Source organism: Uloborus diversus, chromosome 10 (assembly GCF_026930045.1).
Source record: "Uloborus diversus isolate 005 chromosome 10, Udiv.v.3.1, whole genome shotgun sequence".
NCBI classification, from domain to species: Eukaryota; Metazoa; Arthropoda; class Arachnida; order Araneae; family Uloboridae; genus Uloborus; species Uloborus diversus.
In genome coordinates, this window is record NC_072740.1 from 11,950,477 (window position 1) to 11,969,892 (window position 19,416).

The following is a 19,416-nucleotide window of genomic DNA, read 5'->3' on the forward strand; positions in this document are numbered from 1 at the left end:
TCTTACGTACAAGACCATGTGAGGTGAAATCTTTTACTTACCGTTACATGGGGTGGGGGTCAAAAATAGCCAAAATCATTCTTAAGTAATCAAAAAATGGCCCCTAAGTTTGAGAACGCAAAATCATTCTTAAGTAATCAAAAAATGGCCCCTAAGTTTGAGAACGCAAGAAAAAAAAAAAAAAGAACAGAACGCGCATGTGTTCAAAGCGCAAAAAGAGAGAGAGAGCTTGAATGCGCTCATATCAGATTTGAGGGAGCAAAAAAAAAAAGAGAGACCCCCCCCCCGAAGGCGTACAGGTTTGAGGGCGCAAAAAGAAACATGCGCACAGGTTCAAGGGGGGGGCGCGAAAAAAAATAGAGGAAAAAAAAACCCCAAAGGAGCACACGTTTGATGGCACGAATAAAACAAAATGAAAAAAAAGGGTTTGAGGGCGGGCGCAAAAAAAAAAAACGTTCATGTTTGAGAGCGAAAAAGGGGGAGGGGGGAGCTCGAGAGCGCATAACGTTTTTTAGTCCCGTCAAGGGAAACACGTGGAGACGCAGTCACGTTAGTTAAGGCAGTGACTGCTTGCAGAGGCGGACTGGCCTGCTGGCCGATGCGCCCTCGAACGTTCTATGTGTGCCTTCGTTTTTCTTTTTTTCTTTTTTTTTTTTGGGGGGGGGGCTTCCTCAAACTTGTGCGCTTTCGTTTATTTTTGCACCTTTAAAACCTTTTCGCTCTTGAACCTCAGTTCTTTCGTGCCTTTTGGTAGTAAAGGTTGGCGCCCTCTTGGGACACCCAGTCCGCCCCTGTCTGCTTGTCGATCTTTGTGATTTATAATCCTCTCCAACGAGATTGTCCTTTCACTTCTCGTCTTTCTATGTCAGCGCCAGTAATAATATTCCGCATGCATGTCAGCATCCAGTATTTCGTGCTCGTGCTACAACGAGAAAAATTTCCTGAGACAAGTTAGAACTGAAGAGTAAAAAAAAAAGCATTTTGATGTTAATTTAGTAATACATCTCAAGCAAAGCGCCGTCTTAATTTTAAAAAAAAAAGCCTTTTCGATGTTAATTTAGTGTTACAGAATTTGCTGCCCCTAGCAATGTGCCGCCCGGGGCGAGTACCCCCTTTGCCCCCCCCCCTACGCTACGCCACTGTTTCTAGAGGGAGTTTTCAACAACAATACACAAGATGAATGATTTTTTTTTTTGCAATCACTAAAACGGTTGTAAAAGCAAGTTTGTAACTACTTTATACACAAACACGCAAAACAATACTTAGCTTCAAACTCTGGCAAGCCATGGCACTTTAACCTCTTTGGAAACACTATCGTTAGTTGTTTTAGATGTACAACCATAAATCACTTAATTCGAAATACCCCTTTCTATCGACATCAGACTTTCCACAATAAGACCATTCAAAATGTTTTAAATGGTAGAAAAATTGTCTATTCTGAATAGATAATTTCTAAATGGATAATTCATTTAGAGTAGAATCAAACAATTTAAAGAATCTACAAGAACAACTGCTTATTTACAAACACAATAAAACGGTTGGAAAAATCAAGTTTATGATCTTAAAGTAAAACAAGCTGATGTGTGCATCACATGACTTCCTTTTACTCCAATTTAATGTCATTTTCTCATTATTGGCAGTTTTAATATGATTCAATAGTTTACTCTCTAAATATCTACAACAGTGGCCAAATTGAAACCAGATTAAAAAAAATAAATAGATAAAAAATTGCCAAATTTGTCGCCAAGTTGTTGGCGATAAAAATTGGCGACCAAAAGACTGGCGATATATCGCCAAGTGTCCGCCAAATTATAACACCACGTGAGTTTACATCGAAATTAACAATGATTCCCCCTAAAAACGGGCAAAAGATCCCCCTTTGGAGCATGCGAATGCAACCAAAAAAAAAGGTGCACAACTAGACCCCGCTAGGAGTCTACGTACCAAATTTCAACTTTCTAGGACATTCCGTTCTTGAGTTATGCAACATACATACGCACATATGGACGTCACGAGAAAACTCGTTGTAATTAACTCGGGGATCGTCAAAATGGATATTTCGGGTGTCTGTACGTTCTTAGGCACATATCCACGTGTGGTCGGGTTGACAAAAACTCAACATTCATTTAGGGGTGAGCAAAATGGAAATTAAGGCCGATTTTTGGGTGAAATTTTTTTCGCGAATACAATATTTCCTTTTTTGTAAAAGGAAGTAAAAACTATACATGCATCAAAATTTCCAGTGTGATTTGTAACAGGTTTCAAAATTTCCAGTACGTTAAAAACTACTATTAAAAAATCTAGGTTAAATTGATACCAAGGGCGGATCCAGAATCGTTCGAGGAGGGGGCGATTGTTTTTCACTCTTTACTCTAAAGAGCTTCAATTTCTAAAAGATGTCGAAGGATTGTACTGAACCCCATTGCTTACCCTTATGTAATCAAAGGTGTCCTACAGTTGTGTTTCTTTCAAAAAATATCCAGGGTAAGCTTTTGAACCAATCCCTAATATCATCTAAGATCGTCAAAAAATGAGATTGAACCTCACCTTTGGAAAAAATCCCGTTGAAAGATCCGGTCTCTATCCGCAGAGTAATAAGAGATGTGCTACAATTGTGTTTTCAAGACTTCAGTTCCGGAAAAATTCCGGGGAAGAGCTCCCTTTGTTCTATTACCATCGACTATTAGGTAAAATTGCTTTTTAATATGCATAGAAAATATACACGAAGAAAGTTCCAATCTCTCGGCTCTATCGCCCCTCCCTTGGATCCGTCCTTGATTGATACTCCTTTCAAAATTTCCAATAAGATTTCATACCGGCATTTAAATTTCCAGTGTGATTAGACACAGGTTTCAAAATTTCCAGTACGTTTAAAAACCAGTATTAGAAAATCTAGATTAAATTTGATACTGGTTTCAAAATTTCCAGTATAAATTGATACTGGTCTCAAAATTTCCAGTATGTTTAAAAACCAGTATTAAAAAATCAAGATTAAATTGATACTGGTTCCAAAACTTTCAGAATGTTTAAAAACCAGTATTAAAAAAAACCCAGATTAAACTGGTACTGGTTTTCGAAATTTCCAGTATGAATTGATACTGGTTTCAAAATTTCCAGTAAGATTTCATACCGGCATTTAAATTTCCAGTGTGATTAGTCACAGGTTTCAAAATTTCCAGTACGTTTAAAAACCACTATTAAAAAAAGTCCGATTAAATTGATACAGGTACAAAAACGTTTAAAAACCAGTATTAGAAAAATCCAGATTAAATTTGACACTGGTTTCAAAATTTCCAGTATGTTTAAAAACCAGTATTAAAAAATCCAGTATAAATTGATACTGGTTTCCAAATGTCCAGTAAGATTTCATACCGGAATTTAACTTTCTGGTATGATTTTCTTTACTCCAGTAAAAATACTACCCGGTTTAGTATCATTTTGGTACTGGTTTTTCGAATATTTTTCAATAGTGTCTTTAGGGTCTTACCAGGTAAAAAACTTTTATCCTCTTTCGAAGCAGTGTCGTCTGTTGTTTTAGATGTACAGCTAGAAAGTAAGTGATGAGAATACTTTTCTCTATCGACAAAAGTCTCTCCACAATCATCGCATTTATCATTACCTATAAAGAAAGTATAATAAAGTGAAGCAATATATAATGCACTAGGAAAACAAGTTTCTTACAATTGATAAAACTGTCGAAACAGTTCATTCAAATGCAAAAATATCAAGCTTAAACTTTTACCAGGTTTACTTTTCCCCTCTTTAGAAGCAGTATCTTCAGTTGGAGGGACCGCCTTCTCTGGGAAAGTTTTTGCCTCCTCTAAACAAATATTAAATAATAATAATAATAATAATAATAATAGGTGTAAAAAACCTTCACTACAAAAAATTAAAATGTATGAAGTTCATTTTTTCAACATCTCAAAAAATAAATGAAACGAAAGTTTTTCGAGTAGACAGGACGTTTTTTTTTTTTTTTAATTTTAATTTTTAGGAATCACGATTGCTTATTGCTTTCATTTGACTGTTTTTGGCGTCCTATCATTTTATTTTCCTACCGCCACCCTCTGCACCATCACCGTCGACCGGCTCCTCACGATGCTGCTCTTATAGCGAAAGAAGCCTCCAGGTTGCATGCATGTCCTACACACACGTGCATACATACACAACTACACACACATACACATACACAAACACATACATACACATACACAAACACACACAAACACATACAGACACAACATACACAGACGCATACATACAGACACCAACACATACACAAAAATATACACACATACATACACACAACTGCCCTCACATTCATGCCTGCACACAGACACAAACACATATGGCTACACACACATACACATACCCCCCACACACATTCATACACACAACTACCCACACACTTATGCCAGCACACAGACACAAACACACATGCCTACACGCACATACACATATCCCCTACACACAAACACACACGCCTACATACACACACTCGTGATTACGAAAAACATAATTTGAATTCAAGATGTCAAAATTCAAATTAATTTTTTTTTCTGTCCATCTTACCCATAACAATCTCTGCTTCGGTGCCAATGACTCAAGCAAAGATAAGTCCAAGGTGCCTTGCTCCCCCGTGTTATCATCCATGTGTTTTCTAGATAGTGTGTATTGATTTACGATGAAAGTATTAACTTTAGGCAGTGAGGCCCAACCTATGGCCTTTGAGTCGTATGCAGCCCTCAAAGAAGCTCCGTGTTGCCCGTTGTTTTGTTCAATCTGAGAAATCGAATTTCTCAAATGTTTCTAAACAACTGCGAAAACGTCCTAGGCTGTTGGCTTGAAAATGGGGTTGTTTCCTTCAGTCAAAAGTGATACTTTTAGTAACTGAAATTGATAGAATAAGCAAAAAAAAAAAAAAAAAAATATCATGAAGATAGAAAAAAATTTTTTTTCCCCAATAGTTGTTTTTTTTTTATTTAATTTTCTTATCATGTCCGGGTTTGGAAATAAGAAGTGTTCTTTATGACGTCACAAGTGATGTACTTTGGGGCGCTACTCCATTTGGCACGCTGAATGTTTGCACATTGTTTAAAAAAAGGTTGAAATTAAACAGTAATATTAATAACAATCATAATGACAATTTTGAATAAAGGCTTTTATGAAGCAAACATGAAATTCATTTAGTATTATTGTGCTATAATATTTTTATCTTTATCTAATTCCAAAATATTGCTCTTTGTGCTGATGGCAGCAGTGAATGGCATTTCATCACTTGTGATGTCATGAGCAGAAGCGTAAAAATGAAATTGAATCTTCTCACCGACTAATATATATATTTTTTAAATACTAAACTTAGACAAATTATTTTTAAATGGTTAAAACCTATGTTTTTAAGCATGCTCTTTCAGAAAAAAAATACTGTTGAAATTTCGGAAACAACTTATTAAAGGAAGTAAGTAGCGATTGCGGTCAATCACTCTGAGGAGGCGGAGTTGTTATGCCCTTAATCCGACACATGATGTCTTTCCCCCCGATAAGAGTTTAGGGACTGTGTATACATTTAGAATGGGCTTTACGATTACCCTAAACCCCTTAAGAACAGAGTGGAAAAGTGGTATACCCCTTATCTAACTATGCAGCAAAACACCCCTTTGTATAGATTGCAATACCAGGTGGTAAGGCAAGTAAGCATTGTTCTTTTCCTGGAACTTGTATTTCAAAGAGGTTCATGTTTCTGTAGTTTTCAAAAGAAGCAAGTAAAAGTCGAAGTCGATGATGCAAGCATTTTTTTTTTCTACTTTCCGTAGAAGTAATTAAGAAAGTTAATCGAAAAAAATAAAAAAACTAAAATAAGCTTATTTTCCAATAAAAATAAAGTTAATTAATAACTTTTAAAAAAATACTAAATCAAACTAAAATAGCGGCAATTCTGCGGTGTCAGACGTAGAATTTGCACAAAATTAACCAATACAAGTTCATATTTTTCAGAGTTAAAAGAGATGAACTGGGCCATTTTTTTTTCTTTCAGTACTTATACATTAGAGTGGACTGAAAAAATCGGAATTCTTCAAAGCACTTAGCCTTAGTACGGAAAATTTTTGACCCCCCAACACTAATTACTGTGCAAACTTTCGTGACTCTGAGTTAATGTCTTCTGCTCTGGCAACAGACTTGAAATTTTCTGATTTTTAGAAAATATCAAAGAAAGAAAATTTACGAAATATTAATAATTCCGCTGAACTTTAAGCTTTGGTGCGGTAGTTTTGTAACTTCCTTACACAAACAAACCTGCGCCAAATCCCAAGCCTGTGAGTTATTTTTTTCTGTTCTGGCAAGAGGCCTGAATTTGGAGAATTGTATACAAAATTCATTAAATACGAGTGATACATTACAAAGTGGCTACATACCTAATACGCTACAACAATTCGAATTTTTAATCACCCCCCCCCCTACTTTAAAAAAACTAAGGTTTTTACATGTAAGTTGGCGTGATTTCGTGGTTTTTCGATAAAATTTCATTCAGTTCACGCGCTTTATCTCCCTCCTCCCCTGCAAAAATTCGAAATAATTTGCATATCTCGAAGGGAAGACACGTGGTTAAAATATTTGTTAAGATGTCTGTTGTATGATGCATGTTTCTAAGTATTTTCAATTCACTAGATTGAAAGCTAGAATCTTTCGCCAATTGAAGCAAAATCTTTGCACACCCCTCCAGTGGTCTATTCTCCTTAGCTTATTGATGATACAACGTCAGACCTCAAATATTACTCTTGTAAAATTTCAAAAAACCTATACGACTCTGAAAAGCGTCCCCAAATCGTCGGGCCAACCGATTGCAGTTTGACCCGACGATATTGAGTAAAGACCAACAATATTTATTACTAAAATCACATGCCGTAAAATAAGGAGTATGCTCTCTTTATCTTGCAAACCGCGATCTGGACGCGCTAAATATGTCTGTCTGTCTGAAAATAGCTTATAGAATCTTGAGAGTGTACACTTTAATCTGTATTAATGAACTTTTTATTTAATCTTCAAAAAGTGGTTTCAGTATTGACATTTTATTGTTTGATTTAGTATGCTTTTATCGCGAACTTTACCCTGTATTTAGGATTAGCTGCGTTGCCCGGCTTTGCCCGGTCTACCTTGAAAAAAACTATTGCGTCAAGTGAAGTATCTTCAATAACCGGGATTAAATGAAAGAAAAAAAAAAACATCATGCAAAATTTTCTCGCCAAACAATGACAACAGATACTAAAATACTTCTAAGAAATTAAAATAAAATGAGAAAGATGGATTTACAAGGCGTAACCATGGAAACACAAAATAAAATAAGTTTAAGAATTGAAAACATAGACTAATAATAAGAGTTCTTATTATTAGTCTATGATTGAAAATGAGAAAGATAGAAATAAACAATGGATTCAAAAAAGCGTTACCGCGGAAACGCAAAATAAAATGGTTAAAAACTTGAATAGAGAACAGATTTTTGAACTTCATTTAATTCGCTTGTAACTTTTTTTCTAATGGAGATAGAGAGTTAAACTTTCGGCCTTTGGTAGAGTTAGATCTGGAGTATAAAAAGCATCTCTTTCCAATGCTGTCAAAAAAAGACTGTGGGACAATTCCTTCACTTTTTATTGATGAATTTAATGAAGAAAGTAGTGCATAAATTTCAGCTAAGCCTAAAAAAATTCGAGCTAAAAACGTAAAAAACTCCCGCCGCAGTTAAGTTAGAGCATTGGAACAAATAGCGTAGAACGCGGAAAATTCTTCCCTTTCCAACGATGTATAATATTACTATTGGCGAGTAATTTTTCACCCCCATATTCGGGAATTCATGTGAAAATTGGGCCTAAATTGGAATAAAAAAAGAACTATTCATCGAATTGTTTTCGAATGATTCGTCTTCTCAGAACCGGGATTAAATGAATACAAAATGGGAACAAACTGTGAAAATTTCATCAAAATCGGCCGGGTAGTTCTCGAGTTTTGCGAGTTCAAACACACAGACGCTTTTCGCGATCTCATTTTAAATTAGCGTTCAGAACGTTGCCACTTTTCTTTTCCCGGCTATGACTAAATAAAATTTGGTTTTTCTTTTGGAGGTAAAAATTTCCCCTTTTGATTATTATTTGGCGATTTATCTTTCTTTCTCTCCCCCCCCCCCTTTTTTTTTTTTTTTTTTTTTTTTTGTACTGCCGTTAGAAGATAATCAAGAACTTTAGTTGTATTTATGGAGAGTTGCCCTTAATTTATTGGGGTATTTTTGATTTGATGTTTTGTAACTTTAAGAATGATTATTTTGACGGGAAATTTTACATTATTTTTTTCCCTTCTCAAATTTAAGTCTGATTGTTGAACATGTGTCACTTGACATAACTTTTATTTTCGAGGTTGACCGTGCAAAGCCGGGCAATGCAGCTAGTGGTTCATAAAGTAACAGGAGAAAAACGGTGACTTGCCAAGAAGTTTTTTGGAATTTCTAAAATCTAAGCAAATTAATTCACTAATAATCACCTGGTTAGAAAGCTATAACTGTAAGGAATTTAATCTTAGAAAAGTTCTAATGTTCATAACAACAAAAAGTTTCAAATTGTGCCGAACGTAATGTGTCAATACATTTGAAAATCACCCATATAGTAACTCACCCATATAATAATAATGAATATGGTTATAACGAAATGATTTGAAGCCTAATAACTCTAATTAATTTTGAGTTTTGCAGCAATTTTTTGTCATTTTCATGCACTTTAGACAATTATACTTTCATTGATAACAAATGTGGGGAAAAAATTAATTTACAATTTTGATACTTTTCCTTTTTTCTACGGAGTTTCCCATAAGCAAATTGAAAGTGATGATTAGAGATTGAAAAATGTGTGTTTATTTTGGTGTTTCTTTCTCCTCTAATTTCTGAACTTAGAAGCATTTATAACTATTGGACCCGACATTATTTCTCTCGAAACGTCTTTTTTCAATTTAACTTTGTCCTACTCTTGATTGGCAAGAGTGGTTGGGTTCAGACAAAATTTGTCTTAAAAACTTTTGGTGTTAGAATAAAAAAACCAAATAATTAAGGGGGGAAAAAGTACATGCAAATAAAAGAAAAATAATGAAAAAAGAAAGAGAATTGTGTTCGTGCAAAATATTGAATTTCAGATATGAAACTAATAAAAATGTTTCGACTCGAAAAGAAAATTATAACAAAGAATTTTGTTATTGTTATTATTAGTCCAATAATGCCTGACAATTTGAGCATCGATGTGTAAAGGTTATAGAATAAACTTCATCTCAGTTATTTGCAACTAGCCACAGAATCAACTTGAAACGATAGCATTGGAAAATTTTAATGCAATTTGTTGATAAAAATGATTATTGTTTGGAAAATTTGAATGTATTTCGAGCCATCCCTAAAAAAGATTTTAAAACATCAATGGATAAATGATAAATTTGGCCTAAGGTGATGTGTGTGCTTTTTTTTTTTAATATTATTCAATGTTTTGAACATCAAATAGAGAAAATGTTACATGAAAATAAAAGGAAAAAAAAGAAAAAAAATTAAAAAAATACTGAAACTGCTAATAAAATTTTAAATACGCTGAAAGAGAAATGCCAATAAAGGATTTTAATTTATTTATTTATTTTAATTCATAGAATTCCCAACGTAAGATAAAGCTTGCTTGTTATTCAATGTTTGGTTCCTAGAACTTTTCGCCAGTTGAATATTTTATTGATACTCGATCATTCCAAATATTCGGGTAGATTACCTGATCAACACTTGGACATGCAGCAAATTGATGAGATTCTGCCATTCCTAAGATTATACAGAATTTTAGTGTACGGACTATTTTAGGTTTGTGCGCTTACAGATTGAAGGAAAGGTGCTTGAATTTCCAAATATACCTTTAAAAAGTTTCTTAAAACAATTTATGTCCTGATGTATACATTTTCTTTAATTCGCTAGTTCGTAAACAGGAAAGTAGTAGGATTCAGTTCTAGACCAGTTTTCGTAGCATTACTGCTGGCCGTGTTTAAAAAATTCACTTTTTTTCCCTTTTTTTGAATTTTTTTTTTTTTTTTAATTTTATCTGATTTTTTTTCCTTTTAATCTTTATTTTATTTATTCATTTATTTATTATTATTTTTTATTTTTATGTTAAGACATTTTTACTCTTGCTTGAGAAAAAAAAATTAAAATAGAAATAGCTAAACTACATATGTTCGTTAGTTGAGATTAGTCACATGTTCTCTTTTGTATATAGTATCCCTACCCTTTCTTTAGAATTATAAGAATGAACCAGAACAAACTTGAAGTGCATTCCTTCCTCCGCCCCCAGTCTTACAACAAATAAATAGAAAACGTGAGGAGTTGACAGTAGATTTGGGGGTGCGAGACAGATATATGAAATAAACTTGTATCTATATGCAACCATTCCACATGTATATACCTCCCCTCAGTGCTCCTGCCCATAGCTCACCAGGACGTCTGCTTATCTGGAGAGGTTGACACCTGTCAAATATCCATCGCCTGCAAACGCGACGCCACCAGAGAAAACGGGGTTTCGCAGTGAATACGATCAGCAAGCATGAAGATAAATATTACAATGCAACAATTTTTAACAATTTTCCAAAGCATTTTTTAAGAATATTCAAAGTTATTGAATTTTTTCCGCTTTTTTGTCGTTTTGGACCACTGTGCGGTCCAGGCGTCATAGTGTGGGCAGGCATCATGCACAATGGCAGAACACCGCTTCACATTTTTGAATAAGGAAAGCGATGCTTCGCAAATGTATTGCAGAGATGTTATGCTGGACCACGTTCGTCTTTTTAGGGGGGCTGTAGGTCCAGACTTTCTCTTTACGGACGACAGTACACGGCCACACTGGAACATTGAAAGTGTCAGACGCACTGTAAAGTGAAAACATTCTCCGTATGCAGTGGCCTGTTTACTTTCCCGACTTAAATTTAATTGAACTTGCCTGGGAGGCTCTTCTCAGACGTGTTGCGCTAAGAACCGTCCCTCCCAAAACAGTAGAAGAACTCAAATCCGCATTGAGAGAGGAGTGGGAAAACATCCCCCAAGCACTCCTTAATAACTAGTGGGGAGTATGGAAAACAGAGGTAAATTGTGCATCAGTGTCCCTGGTAATCATACATCATATTAAGGTTCTCGTGTCTCCATCATTCTGACCTAGATCATTTTTTGTGGCTATATGAAAATCATCTAAGTAGGATTATTATTTTTATTTTGAAGTTTTTACTTCTTTGTTGCATTAATATCTGTATTATTTTGTACTTATAATAAAGGCACATCCTCCCTACTAACTATATATTTCGTTCTGTTTCTATAATCATTATCTATTCTTAACTATTCCAAAAAATGTAATTGTTCCTTAGCAATTGTCAAGCAGTGTAGATCATACATTAATGCGAATTTGGATCAGAAAATCTGCTGAAGAAAATAAGTTATCAAAAAACGTTTTCGAGCCATTGTGATTCGAACCCACTATCTTCGCTCGACCTAACTGCACCAATGCGTCAGTGATTCTGGAGGCTATGCACTGAAGCAGTACGTAATGAAGAAAATTAAAATTAAAAAAAATACATTTTCCGAAAAAAAAAAGAGCGGATTATTTTTATTTTTCACCGATAGCCGTGAAAAAAAATCTTTAAAATGATGCCTTACTTATGAAATTTCATAACGTATTGAGGAATTTATAGTACAGTTACAAAAAAATCCCTTTAAAAAATAATATATATGATTTTAAACTTAAAAGTTCTGCATTCCTTTTAACTAAAACATTCAAAACTAAATGTTAAGGTTTTTCTAGTTATGAAAATCTTTTTCTAAAAAGCAACGCAAAGTTTTCCGCTAAACTACCGCGAATAAATTTCCTCGAAATATGCAATTTGATCGACCATAACGATGCATCCGGAAGTCAAAAAAACGTTATCCATCTTACCATAATATTCCTTTCAGCTGCATACTCTGAATGGCAATAATTCTGCGCCAGCAAATAAGTATCGAAACCTCTGCATTTCATATCATTCCATGGACCAAGAATCCAAAGAAATAGACCGGAAAAAGAAGCTCCATTTAACTCAGAGTATAGTCGATATATAAATGTATGAATGTCGATCCAATGCGGTCGCGTCTATTTTTTGATACTTTTTGGTGTTTCTAAGTTTTAATTTAATGTTTTTTTAGAGAAGCTTATTGTGCAGTTATTGTATACATTTTGAGTAAATAACGTAAGACATCATTTTTAAATATAATGCATTAAAGCAGGATAGTACTTTGGACTCTCAAAAAATGTCGTGATTTAAGAATTTGTAAGTGATTATGAATAAAGATATTGATGATGAGTAGGTTAGGTATAATAAGTGCACTTAAATACAGTGTAAACTTTACTATGCGTTTTATGCACTTTTAACGTAAAAAAAACCTTGATTTAAATAGAACGATTTGATTTTTAAGTGTGTCTGCGCTGGTGTTGATATTTCAAAAATAGCTCGTCTAAAACATTTGTAAACGTAATATATATTACTAGCAACCGATTCAGCTAGAATTTGTAATGTACATGCAATATTAACAAATGGTGGTGAAAAACATAATTTAAAAAAGTGCATGTTTGTTCCGGTTTATGCTAAATCATTCGTTTTAAATGGTTCTAATTCCATCGGTTGCTAATGATATAGATAAACAAAAAATCCAAAAAAAAAAAGAAAAGAAAAATGCTTTAGGTGACCATTTTTTGAAATTTCAACACCAGCGCAGACCCAAGTCTTAATCAAGACGTTTTATTCAAATGGTCGTTTTGTATGTTGAGTAGTGCATAAGTGCATGTAAGTGCATAAAATATTCAATAAATAATGTTTTTATTGAATTCAAGTACTATGTAGCATATACAACAAACATCTTTATTCGTAGACTCATAAAAATTCCTGAAAATAGCCTTTTTTCGATCCCCCAAAGTAGGATCCTGCTTAAAAGCATTATTCTTCTCAATTTTTGTTTATCTGACTACAAAACTGAACAGCATTGGCTTTGTGGTTGACTTATGTACAGATGGGTGACACAATAATATGAACATCCATGAAAAAAGCCTTGTTTCAATTGAAGGGCTAAGGGGGAAAATGTGATATACCACATGATGTGAATTTTCAGTTGGTCAATTTTCAACTTATAAAAAATATTTGCAGAATTTTTCAAAGGTATTATACATTCTATATTCTGAAATACTAAGCCCAGATATGTTTTTCTCCAAATGACATAATTCATTGTCATGTTTCTTTCAATTTTAGTTATGAAAAACAAAACTTTGATCGAAAAGTCACTGCTTGTGGCTTGTCACATTTTTGCTCCGAGCCCTTCAATTCAAAGAAGCAGAACGCGCATGTCACTTTGCATTCAAGTCTGCCATTGAGGTTACGAATGCAGGGGTACCCACCTGGGGGGGGGGTCATGGCGCAGACTGCGCCATTCACATTTTTAGGGGTATTTTTAACTTTTGGGGGGCTCTTGCTTTTTGGGGTGTCTGCGATATTTAGGGAGGTGCGCCCCTGCTTTTAGGGGGGCACCCCTGACGAATGTAAGGTATCAGTCGCTCAAAACCACTCATTGTTTCTGCTTGCACTTATAATACGTTTTAAAAAAACTCAATAACGACTAACCTGTCCTAGTCTGAAAAAGGCATGATTGTTGGAATGCAATGCGGATGTTGTTCGGTGACGAAAATTGACAATTATTTGGTGCGTGCAATTAGTACTTTTGTCAGTTATTAAGACAACTTCAATAATTGAAGTACTGTCTCATACGCGAAGTGCAACAGTAGACGGAAAGAAAAAAAAGTTTTCTTAGGGGGATAAAAGAGAGTTGAACTGTATAGTGCAAGCAATCTTAATCCCAGCTAACGTCAAGGACAAATAGTCTTCTCCAGAATCTCATTTTTGTAAGAACAGTTCAAATAGAACTTCATCGTTTAAACATTTATGGAAGAGTTGCAACTTGTAAATCATTAATGATATCACGTCTTGCTTTTTGCTTTTCACGACGTCAATGGTGTAAAACGCACGAAAACTTTACTCCTCAACGAAGGAAAAGAGTGAGCTGGCTTGATAAATAAATCCTCATATTTTAGACCGGTTGTGCCTAACTTACGACCCGCGGGTCATGTGTGGCCCCTGCAGCTGAGTTATGTAACCCGTTGAAATGTTCAATGTTACTAATCGAAAAATGTATTTTGAAACGTTCCAAAATAACCGATTATCTTTCTTCTGTATTGCGAATGATTGTTGCAAACTTGAAACTAAATAGTCATTAATTAATTTCCTAAAAACAGATGGAAAATTCGTATCAGTACAGTAAGCATATCGTTGCCTCAGAAAAAAGGGAATTCTTTGTAACTCCGAAAAACCTGTCTGCAATTTTTTTTATTATTTAAGAGAGATTACAAAACTCCTCATGCACCACAAAGTATCACATGAGGCTTACAAAAGTAAGTAAAAATCACAAAAAGTTTAAAACAAACAAAAAAAAACATACAAGAATAACATAAGACGCAAAAAAATCAAAGTATAAAACCCAAAACAAAACTCCGAAAAACACGAACAAGAGAAACATAATACACAAAAACAACTGAAGTCCAAAACAAAACAAAACTCCAAAGAACAGCAAGTTTTTTTTAACTTTAAACAAGATCCGAAGGAACAGGAGACCAACAACAGGACAATTTATTTAAACTTTTCCTAAAAGAACATCTGGCCTCATTATGCATTGCAAGTTTGAGCATTTCATAAATTCTTTTATCATCTTTTATATTGCTCAATAATGCCCAGATCGTATTATGTTTTGTTTTTTCAAATCATTAAAACCTATTCAAGATTTATATCACAATTTGATGTGCTTCACCTGAAATTTCCTTGTTATGTATAAATTGTATGCCTTTACAGACTTTAATGGGAGTATAAAAACTTAAGAGTAGTTCTTAAAACATAAATCATGTCGAGATTATGTTCTTTTATTCTAAAGACCGGAAATTTCAAACGCAGCCACGAGATATTGCTTAAGTTATTTTAGTCTGAAAATTTCCCATCACTTCTTCTCGCTTATCAAAATCAGAAACGCTCACTTCTTTGTTAAGGTAGAATTAAAAGCTTATTGACTGCTATAAATACCTTCTTCCCCATTCATTGCCTACGCCCATCAGAATGGGTGGAGTTTTTGTGACATCTTTACTAGCAAATTTTCAAATAATTTAGAGCTACCTCTTTTAGTTGAAAACTCGTCTGGCTTTAATTTTTTTAATCAATATAGTTTAGATACTCATAAGTTTATTTCAGGATCCCCAAGTATTCAAGTTTATTAATTTCATATTTTATTTGAAATGTCTTTTTAAATTATGAACCTTGATAACTATTCTTTTATAATCCAAATTAGTTAGTAAATTACAAACATTTAAGGGAAAAAAAGGGTCCAATAGTAGTTACCCAGCACATGTAATAATAGTAGTGTTGTTTACAAATATCAGGGAAAAAGTTTTTTTAACACACCAAAGGAGTTGTGCAACATTACTTACAAAACTGCTTTGTACAAAATTAGTTTTTTGAAAATAACTAGCATTTATCATGAAGGTCGTATATTGTAATGAGGTAATTAAATCAATTATCATTAATCTGTCACTATGCCATTCAACATAAACAGAATCAATAAAAATGCTTCCTTTTACTAACATAAATATTTGATTGCAAATTAAAAGAACATTTTTACAATACCTAACAAGGAAATAAATGAAATATGGAAGCTCTCGTTTCTCTGGTTTTAAAATGCATTGATAAAAAGTATTGTTTACTTGTGTAGACAAAAAAAAGTTAAAAATTGATTTTTTCGATCTATTTTTTAAAAAAATACATATGCATTTAAACAAAATATCAAGTTCAAAAATTACTAGTGAACACATTTTCAAATCAACAATTGCAAATGAATAAGAAAAAATTATGCATTTTAAATGAAAAATAACTTAAAATTAGAAAAAATCCATATTTTGAGTACCATGTGGGAGACTTAAATATTGCAAGAGAGCAAAAATTTCTATTTAGCCCCAATTATCGACTCTACTGTTTGAATTTTTCTGCTTAATAACTGTGTAGAATATACCTTACATTTTTAAGAAATATATATATAGAAAGAAAAATCAATTTTTTGAAGAAGGGATACCTAAATATTTTTTCATATATATATATATATATATATATATATTTAGTTAGTTCAGTTGTACTTATTATAAGTCCTTTTTTCATTGGTGATATTTCTGTACTTTTATAAGCAGCAGTAAACTATTTAAACACAGTTTCTAACATCAAATGCACATTCAAGCGGTTAATAAGTTGCTTTTTCGCAGTTTTGCTTAAGGATGTAGAAATTAGTCATTAAATAAATAAATTACTTCATTTAATTTCTTCGAAGTACGTCATCTAAGATAAGATAATCTGCAATTTGTGCTTTTTGACGTTGTTATTTCTTACTTTATGTCATCTAGTTATAATAATTTCTGGAAGCATAAGCATTAGTCGAATTTGTTAAAAAATTCCAGAAATGAAAACGGGTCGATTAGCAAGAATGAAACATAATAGAGAAGATTTATTTTTAAATGTTTATTAAATTAATTCGTTTTGGGCGGGGAGTGACAGAAGCGTTGAAAATATAATTATTTAACTCTATCATTTATAATTAAACAGTTATCGTAATTTTTTTCAAATCTGGAACAACTGCTGATTGAAAACACAAAAAACTGAGTTTTTTCTTGAGGTTTTTAACAAAATATGTTTGTTGACGAAGAAATTCAAAGAACTATTTTGATTTGTGCTATTTCTCATTAAAAAAATGAAGACACGTTTCCGAAAACTTGGCATGTTTCATTACCGCAGCAATGAACATCTTTAATAGAAATGTCACATTTTCTTTAGATCTCTATTTAATTTTTAATATTAATTGATTTTTAAATAAATATGTTTCATATATTTTTTTTGAAATGCTGTTTCAATAGCTTTGTGTTTAGTTTACTGTCAAGTATGACGTTAGCTTTATCTCAAGTTATAGTCAAAACCTAAACTTCGATAGTTTTGAGAAGATTTTCATGCATTGTGAGTATCAAGAGGGTAACTAAATGCCATACATTTAATATATCTAAAAATATTATAAAATACAATCGCAAGTATCGAAAGTAACTAAACGCTAAATATTTAATGTATCCAAAAAATATTATAAAATACAATCGTGAGTATTGAGAACTGAACGCTATAGATTCAATGTATCCAAAATGTTATAAAATGCAGTCATGAGTATCAAGAGTAACTAAACGCTATACATTTAATATATCCAAAAGTATTATAAAATGCAATTGTGAATATCGACAGGGGAAAAAAATGTTATAAGATACAATTCCGAAACTGTTATAAGATTAATTAATCTATTTTATGCGCAATTCATGAGTAACTTTTCCTAGTTTGTGTCATTTTGAAACAAATTAGTAGAGGAGTTTTTTGAATACAATTAATTCGGAGGGGGGGGGGAGTATCTTTTTCGATAACATTAGTTAAATTGGATACATATTTCATATCATTTTACATAAACGATACAGTTTACTGTTAAGTATAACGTCGTATTTATTTTACGTCAAGTAATAGACCAAACCTCAACTTCGATGCTTTTGGGAGAATTTCTTGCTTCGTGAGTATCAAGAGAGTAACTAAACGCTATACATTTAAAATATCCAAAAATATTATAAAATACACTTTTATGAGCCATTCATGAGTAACTTTCCTCATTTGCGTCATTTTGAAATGTTAATTAGCAGATAAGTTCTATGAATGCAATTATTTGAAGGGGGAGAAATGTATCTTTTTCGTTAGCGTTAGTTACATTTGATACATATCTTATACCATTTTTCATAAAAAAACAATTTTAATCAATATATCGTATCCGAAAAACCCAAAAATACTATTACATACATTTCTCTTTTTAGTAATAAATTTTTTAAAGAAAATTATTAACACTATTTCCTCGTAGGTAGCTCATTAAACACTGAGAAAAATAAGAAAATTTCACTGTGAAAAAATATTGCAAATTATACAAGTTAACTTTAGCTGCGTGACTTTTATAAGAAACAAGCAGTGCGAAACATTATTGAACAATTTCAGGGCAAAGAAATATAAAATGCAAGAAAACGAAAACACGGAATTTATTTATTTACTAGGATTACCTTGTTAAAACTCGGAAAAGTGAATTTCTTTCGCTTTTCATACACTTCTTCTAATACCAGAAGGAAACACGAGTTCCTGTAGACTAAAGAAACACGAAATGCGAGGGCAAAAAAGCCTCTAGAAACAGAGAAGCCTAACAAAATAGAGAAAAAAATTACTTATCTAAAAGTTTAAATAGATGAGCATAAAAAATACATTGAAAACGGGATTTGAATCTTTTTATCGCTCTTCATCATTAGAATTTCAACCCCTCGTGTGATTTTGATTCATCTCATAAAATTCTTTTCTCTAACATCTTGACTTTTTACGAAGTTTTTGACGCGTGCGTACCCTCTATTTTTGATTGGCTAGAGCTCGGATTTTTGTTTTCAGAAATTCAGCATTCACTTTTGTGTTTTACCGACACAATTCATTGCATGTCAAAAAAAACTTTTAAAGTGTATTCTTCATGCAATGAAATTTATTTTAGGAGTCATGACATGCCAAATCAACAAGCTTCAAAACTGATTTAATCTCTACCATCCTAAATTTTATTAAAATTTTTCCGAACTGTTCAGAGAGGTTTTAAGAGATGTTGTTCAAGAATTTAAGGTGATATGTAATTTTGTTATAAATTAAGGGCTCCTTTTCTATAGAAGGGTGTCGTACATCGCGCTCGTGTTTGACAAAACATTTGGCCAAGTTTGCACTTTCGTTGCTGCGTGCAACTCACCAAAAAGTATACGAAGATTTAAAAAAAAATGATAAATCGAATTTCATCAAATACGCATTCTTGATTGCCCCATGCAACGTAGTCTATCGTGTTTCTTGGTTTTTCCCAATTCACACAGTGGCGTAGACACAATTTCTACCGTCCAGGGAGATTCCTCTATTTTCGGCTCTTTGAATGAGACATATCTAATACATTAAACCGTCGAAGATTATTGAACAAATTGAAAACTTTATTTAAGGAAGAAAAAGGAAAACTAATTTAATCTGTATTCTTCCTACAAAAAAGGGGGGGGATGTTGGGTGCCTATCTCCAAGAAATATTCTAAATTTACATTAAAAATTTGCAGTTATGAGTATCGTTTAGGGGATGGAGTTCTCTCCCGAATTTTCATCAAAACCGAAGTCAGTTTTAGCTTTTGGTGACGTTAGGAAATA